This window comes from Balaenoptera borealis, assembly GCF_965194805.1.
Source record: "Balaenoptera borealis genome assembly, chromosome: 9".
Classification (NCBI taxonomy): domain Eukaryota; kingdom Metazoa; phylum Chordata; class Mammalia; order Artiodactyla; family Balaenopteridae; genus Balaenoptera; species Balaenoptera borealis.
In genome coordinates this window covers 29,053,780-29,061,571 of record NC_138873.1, presented here as the reverse complement: position 1 = coordinate 29,061,571, position 7,792 = coordinate 29,053,780, and the positions used below count along the sequence as shown (strand labels likewise).

Here is a 7,792-nt window from a genome sequence, read left to right as displayed (position 1 = left end):
CAACACGGCCTTGGCACCTGGGAAGGGAGTCTTATCATCAAAGGAGTACCAGCATTGGCGTCCCAGGAAGAGAAGCATTTAATCTTTATTTTTAACTTGGACATTCTTTACTTCTGGTCAATGTGCCCTTTTCTCTGATAATTAAAGCAGATGTACAATGTATGTTTGATAGGCCACAAACATGCCATTTTAGTTAGCATAAAATTCAAGTTAACTCAGGTATCAACCAGAATGACTCCCCTACATCTCAATATGTGAAAATTTCGCTCATCAGTATCTTCCAAGTGGCCATGCTAGGATTCTATGCTATGGAAATTAGTAAATGTTGCAAACCAGGGCTTCCCTCTCTCCTCTCTCTATCCAGAGAGCCAGTAGTTAAACATTTACCAGCATGCCACTGGCCGGATATGAGGTGGAAATAGAAGTTGAAGACAGGTGAAGAATGGGATCACAAGCTACTTAAAGCTTCCATAACAAGAGAGTGAACCAAAGTGGCTTCATGTTCTCCAGCCCTCACCAACACCAGCGGGTCTCTCGGAGGGATCGCTCTTTTCTGGAATCGGTGGAATAGTGGAGAGGAGTGCTGGCCTGGGGACTAAAGGAGCTGCGTTCTGGCCCTCGTGCTGCCACTCCATGCCTGTGCGACCGGGACAACTCATTTCACCTCGCTCGGTCTCGGCTGTCACGCCTAGGGTACAAAAGGTGGGCTGTGGCTTGCATCCTCCTCACTCACAGTGTGGTTCTCGGACCATCAGCAGGGGCACCTCCTGGGAGCTTGTTAGAGAAGCAGAATCTCAGGCCACCTGGAGATCTACTGAAAGAGAAACTGTATTTTAACCCAATCCCTGGCTGTGTGGTGTGCACATTTGGAGAAGCACTCAACTAGATTAGTGCTTCCCAAGCCTGGCTGAGTGTTTGGAGACTTGTTTTTTTTTTTTTTTTTTTTTTAAGGTATTTCTGGCCTTCATTCCTGATCCATTGGATCAGGATTTCTGGGGATGAATCTCAGAAATTTTATTTGTAAAAAGATGATTTTGAAGATCAACCAGTGATGGGATCCATTAGTCCTTATGGTCCCTTCCAGTTTTTATAGTCCGTGGAAAGTTGATGCTTTCAAGATAACGCTATCCTTTATCCCTGCCCGATCACTGCTGACAGTTACTAAAATTGGTGAAAAAGTAACTCTTGAAGGGTTTAGAGACTATGCATTCTTTTAAAATTTTATTTATTTATTTATTTATTTTTGGCTGTGTTGGGTCTTCGTTTCTGTGCGAGGGCTTTCTCTAGTTGCGGGGAGCGGGGGCCACTCTTCATCGCGGTGCGCAGGCCTCTCACTATCGCGGCCTCTCTTGTTGCGGAGCACAGGCTCCAGACGCGCAGGCTCAGTAGTTGTGGCGCACGGGCTTAGTTGCTCCGTGGCATGTGGGATCTTCCCAGACCAGGGCTCGAACCCGTGTCCCCTGCCTTGGCAGGCAGATTCTCAACCACTGCGCCACCAAGGAAGCCCCGAGACTATGCATTCTTAAGCCACTTTTATTTCATGAAATATGAGAAGGCCCTGTAAAAAGATTAGATTTTGGAGTGGATACAGCAATCCTCTAAATATGAAAAAAAAAAAAATGCCAGCATACACATTACTTTGTGAACTTGGAAGAGAAACTAAAGGAAAATAAATGACACTGTAAAAGACCTGTCCCTTGAAATCCCAGCTGATATTAAATTCATGGCCACACAGAGGGGTTTAGATGTGCTCATCTGAGTTAGTGAGGCTTAATGGATTAAATGTGGCTGAAAGCTCAGGAAATCTGCTTTTAGCTACAATTAAGAAATGGTTATATATAGAGAGAATTATTTAAGTGTTATTCTTCAAGTGAATAAACTTGCAAGCTCTAAAACCATCACCTTCTCATGCAATAAACCTATGATCATGTGCATTTTTATTTTAAAATTAGTTTTACCCAATACAACTAATATCTGGGCAATGTCTTCCTGACCAAAAAACCACCTAAGAATATCTATTAAGAATATGCTAGGCTACAAATAATAGAAAATGTGACTTATATCCAAGAGGGGTTATTTTTTCCACAATATAGAGCAGCCAGAGGTGTGGAGTTCAGCCTCTTGTGCTTCTCTGGCTTTTCCTTCACGTTGGAGGAGAAGGACTGCGGCTGCACACATCACACCTGTTGTACCTTTCCAGGCAGGAACGAGAGGGAAGAAGGTTGGAGCTGGCTGTGTCTGCCTATTTGCACTGAGATAAGCAAGTGCTTCTCACTCAGGTACGTAGCAGATTTCGGTTAACTTTCTGGCCAGAACTAGGTCACGTGGCCACCTTTAAGTAGAAGGGACTTGTGGAATAGATGAGGTTTACATTTCAAGCTGCATTGCTAGGACTTTTGGCTTTCTATTCTTTTACAGTCACTCTTCCTCCACAGCTCAGAAGGCGTTCTCTCTCTACTTTGCCAAACTCAAAATCTTATCATTCCTACAATGGTCGGCTGAATAATTAACTCTGTAATGAAGTCTGCTCAGATTATTTCCACCGAATGAATTTCTTGTTTTCTAAGCATTTGTATACACATTTTATACCACCACAGCACATACTTGTGATTCTATTGTTCTATCACAGGCTTATTTTTTTTTCTTAGTTGCTCTCCTGTGCTTTTCGAGAACGAGCGATTCTCACAAGCCCCTCTGTGCCTAGGACGGGGCTGTACCTAATAATGCTTTCTAAGCTGAACTGAGGGAAATACAGGCTGTGCAACTATTTTTCTCCACTACACAGGGTAACACGCGCAGTGCTCTTCAGGCAGCAAAAATCCTCAATGTTTTTGGTGCTTTGTGTATGCAGTGAACTCTTTCTGACACTCTGGAAGCTTACGGTTAATACAAATCACAAGGACCACAAATACAAATCGTAATGGTAGACCTGTAAATTTCAGTTATCCCTAGTGAAAGATTAGATTTGAGTGGTTTGTACAGCATCCAAGAGATTTTCCCAAGGAACCTTATGATTAGAATGAGGCTACAACATTCCATCTCTTAGAAGAGTTGCCAGGAAAGGAACAGGCTGGATGCATGAATTACCATTGACAAGCATGACCCCAAGAGTTAGTGGCCTGGAACTTCACTGGTGGATGCTAAAAATGCAGGCACTAGACAAACCCATAGCAGGCAGTGACATGTGGGTTAGTTTATGAGGGGAAAAAAATCAACAAACTACTTATTATGTACATTTCCTCTCCTTCCCACTCCTCAGCCTTCTGTTTCAAGCTATTTTTGTACTCATCTCACACTTTCTGTATTTTTTCAGACATGCATTAACAAATTAGAGAGACAATTTTTACTGGCACTTGCAATTTTCTCCTGATGGATATACCCTGGAATGTATGAGTGAAACACATTAGTTTGAAAACAATCGCAAGTGGCGGAATGGTGATTCAGGAATTATGGGGTCAGAAGTGAAGAAAACAAGAAAGGAACAGGGAGAGAACATTGAAAAACCTATAGGGGAAAAGCCATGATGACACACATGGAAAGTAAGAAATGCAAATTGTAACTGTCTACTTGAAAAGTCAAAAATATAGCCTGCCTCTTTTTTCATGGCATAATTCATCAGTGTAGCACATTTCTGAGCACACATTCTGTTCTTCAAATTGTGGCTATGTCTACAAACAAAATAAATTTGAGGGGGGAAAACTACCAAAAATAACACTGGGTTATCATTTTTAAATGACCTGATGCTAAATTGCCCATGTGACTAAATTTTTCATCTTCAACTAGTTGGGGTATAGTCAAGTCAGCTGTCTACAAGGATAAAAAAATATGATGCATATCTTATTAACCAATATTATGGTTTGCATATTTCCCCATTCTTGATCCTTATTCAGAAGGGGTGAAGAATCCTTTTGGGAAAAAAGCGTTCACCCACACTTGCTACCTTGCTATGCTCATCTTCCAAGATTTTGGTCTTCATGGCCCTGTGGTTCTAAGACGAGAGTCATAAAGAGCCAAAGCATAGCACATTACCATGTTTCTGCTTTGAATCTTTTAGATGTTACTAGGTTTTGGTACATTTTATTTATTATTTATTTATTTATTTATTTTTTATTTATTTATTTTTTGGCTGTGTTGGGTCTTCGTTTCTGTGCGAGGGCTTTCTCTAGTTGCGGCAAGTGGGGGCCACTCTTCATCGCGGTGCGCGGGCCTCTCACTGTCAACGGCCTCTCTTGTTGCGGAGCACAGGCTCCAGACGCGCAGGCTCAGTAGTTGTGGCTCATGGGTCTAGTTGCTCCGTGGCATGTGGGATCTTCCCAGACCAGGGCTCGAACCTGTGTCCCCTGCATTGGCAGGCAGATTCTCAACCACTGCACCACCAGGGAAGCCCTCTGGTACATTTTAGAAGGAAGGATTCTTAAGTACACATTTTGTTTTAGAGAAGTCCTTCATAGTGAGCAAGCTGGGCGAAGCACCACAGTTAATTTGATCAGCTGGTTATATGACTTTGTGCGTGTACTAAAAACTCCTGAATTTTACACTTTAAAATGGTGAATTTTATGGCATGTGAATTATATCTCCATAAAAAATAATAAAAGATATACTTTTGGCATCAAATGTCTTTTAACCTGCAAGTCACATTACCACATAGCTGACTTTGAGATGTATCTCCCAAATGCTGCACAAGAAGAGTAGGCCCACGCAAGTTCTAGAAGCAGGCTGGGACATTTAGAAAGAAAGTTTCGGGGTTCAAGGTATCCAAAGCATGGACTAGAAAAAAGTATATTGGCTCCAGATGGGCATGGCCCCCTGGCTTCAGGGCCTGCTTTCCTCTTAAACGAAGGCATGGGCCTCACGCTTGGGCCTTGTCTGCCTGGGTCTAAGGGTGGAAGTGCTTGGAGATTCCATCCCTCCCAATCTTCTGGACTTACCCAGCCACATAGATGTATCTACATACATGTATCTACACATGTATCTACATGCATCTTACCTCTGTCAGGAAGCTGAGCTTAGTCGTCAACCACTTCTTACCCACACCCTTTTCTCCATAACACAGGACACACAAGCATGCAAATAAGTAGGAAGATCCTGGCTCATTCTTTTGCTAGAGTAAGCGAAGAAGTCCATGTGACTTGAAGTAAACTAGGCCAAGGTCTAGGTCTTAAAAAGACCTCCTTAAACAAGCACACTCCTTCTTCTGCATGTAATGACTGAGTTCTTGTTCTCTCTCTTCGGGACACTCAGCAGGACTTCGGAGTTTAATGGAATTCTCTCACTTTATTGAGCAGCTAAAGTGGTTTTGAACTCTGTGGGGTAACTTAGAAATTGTTGTGAAATGTAATTGATTTTTATAAATATGCACATATTTTGCACTAAAAAGCATTTGCATTGCAATTTGTTTGTGCAGGTGTGACCTTAACTTTCCAGAATGCTAACAAACAAACTGTGATCGCATGCTTTCAAAAAAGCACAATTTTTACTTTTTAAAAATGAACTTCTGAAAAGGAGGACAATAGAAAGTTGCTGGAAAGATCATTTCTAGGAAGAAAGGTGAACTCAATTCATTTTTATGATTGTGTTATTTTCCTCCCGACATTGTTTAGCAAAAGCCTTCGAACTTGTCCTGTTAGACTCCCAATACTTTCTCTTATTAGTCCTGGATATATGTTTTTAGAGAGAGAGACAGAGGTTGAGAGAGATAAAGAGTATTTAGAATGATTGTTTGTATGGCATGTAATTAAGCAAGGCTGATTCTGGTCTATAATCACTAGAGACTCCCTTCAGAGAAAATACTCTTCTTATTTAACCGTGATTTGCTCTACAGTGTGATGCTTTCAAGGGAAACACCCTTCCTGGATAGATTAGCTTTCTCAGACAGATGAGAAATACTCATCAAGGGAGGATCTCCTTTCAGTGAGTCCTCTCCTTTTATTTATTAGTATGTGTCCCTTGGTTCCTCCCATCCCTATAAGTTCTCATCAGGACCAACTCCCTAATTTCCAAGGTCCAGGACAAAACCCCCACAGGGTTTCTTGTTCAAAAAGCCTGGAAAAAAGCTTTTCTTCCTTTTCCTGTCTCTTTCTTGACCTGTCATAGTGTTTTCTCTTTGCTGTGTAACATTGTGCCCCCTGGAGCATGGGGATACTTACAGGGTGAGTGCAGACCCTCCCAGGTGTCCTGAGCCCTGCCCTGCAACATGGTGCGTGGGGCACGCACAGCCGACTTCGGACCTCCCTGAACCTTCATCCAGGCACCTGTCTGCCTCATTGGCTGTGGTCCCTGGATGGGGCTGGAGGAGCAGGAGGCCGATAACCTGTGAGGGTGAGCAGGCAATAGGGGGTGATGAACAAATTCGTCCCCACGCCCTATGCTCCATTGTCCCTTTGGACTTCACTTGGGAAAACATTAATTCAAAGATCAAATTTTTAAGAATTTCAAGAGGTGACCACAGAGCATTCAGTTCCAAGCGTGTGGCCCCTTCTGAGCCTGGGGCTGCACTGGTAGTCCTCACATTTTACCTCCTTAATATTTTCTCTGGGGCCCAGCTTGGTGGTGGGCCTGGGATAGGCAGTTAATACACACTTGCTGAAAGTAGTTCTTTTTTTTTTTTTTTTTTTAAACTTTTGGGGTTTTTAATTAATTAATTATTTTATTTATGGCTGTGTTGGGTCTTCGTTTCTGTGCGAGGGCTTTCTGTAGTTGCGGCAAGTGGGAGCCACTCTTCATCGCGGTGCGCGGGCCTCTCATTATCGCGGCCTCTCCCGTTGCAGAGCACAGGCTCCAGACGCGCAGGCTCAGCAATTGTGGCTCACGGGCCTAGTTGCTCCGCGGCATGTGGGATCCTCCCAGACCAGGGCTCGAACCCGTGTCCCCTGCATTAGCAGGCAGATTCTCAACCACTGCGCCACCAGGGAAGCCCTGAAAGTAGTTCTTTAACTGCCAGTTGCTCTGATCAGTTTGGGGTAGAGGAGCATTTTCCATGAGACGGTCTTCTGCAGGCACTCTTATCACTTATCTGCCAGTGCCCGCCATAGGGGACATCAGGGGTCTGGCAAAGACATTTAGCTGTAATTTACGCCATTGCTCTGACTTCAGAAAGTATCACACCTACATCACCCCTGAAAGATGGGCTACCCTCCTATTATTAAAAAAAACTCCATGAAGGCTCCACAACTTCTGTGCCAGGTTAGTATCCTTTGGTTTCCTTTCTTTCTGTCCTTAGTCATCATCAAGGCCACACAGAGTCAGCAGTATGCCCAGCCACCTGCATTGCCTAGTGGATGGCAGACTGCAGTTTACCCTCTGGGCATAGCCAGGGGACGGGAGAAGAGCAGGGGATGGTTTCCAACCTAATTCTGAATTTATCTTGGCTCCCACTCCTCAATCAGACTTAAATGTCTTCCCTTTTGAAACACAAGTATATTTGCTTTGTTCCTCCATGTCTAGATTTTATTACTTTTTTCTCTATTTCTTGTTCATATGTATCTACATCAGAGTTTTCGATCCTCAGGTATAAATATGAAGTCCTCACTACATAGATCAATCACACACACTAATATGTGGTTTTTGAAATAACATCCCTTGTCTTATTGAAATTACACACATTACCGAAAATATAGAAAATTTAGAACAAGAAGAAAATAACCAGCACCAGAATTGCCATCTTACCGTCCAGAGATAATTACTTAGCATTTTAGCACTTGTATTTTTGGTCATCTTTATACATACACGGTGCCTATGTTATTGAGTTACTGTAAATATTTGCTTTGTAATATGTTTTTATCCACATAATAAT

General features: G+C 42.8%; 1 protein-coding gene across 1 annotated transcript in view; it reads right to left on the bottom strand.

The window, feature by feature from the left end:
- Positions 1–1,224: 1,224 nt before the first annotated feature.
- LOC309635012 (uncharacterized protein) overlaps positions 1,225–7,792 on the bottom strand; it is a 375,467-nt gene continuing 368,899 nt past the window's right edge. Inside the window, exon 16 of the mRNA XM_082405758.1 lies at positions 1,225–6,310. The gene's annotated coding sequence lies outside the window, so the exon portion shown is untranslated. The remainder of the gene's footprint in view (positions 6,311–7,792) is intronic.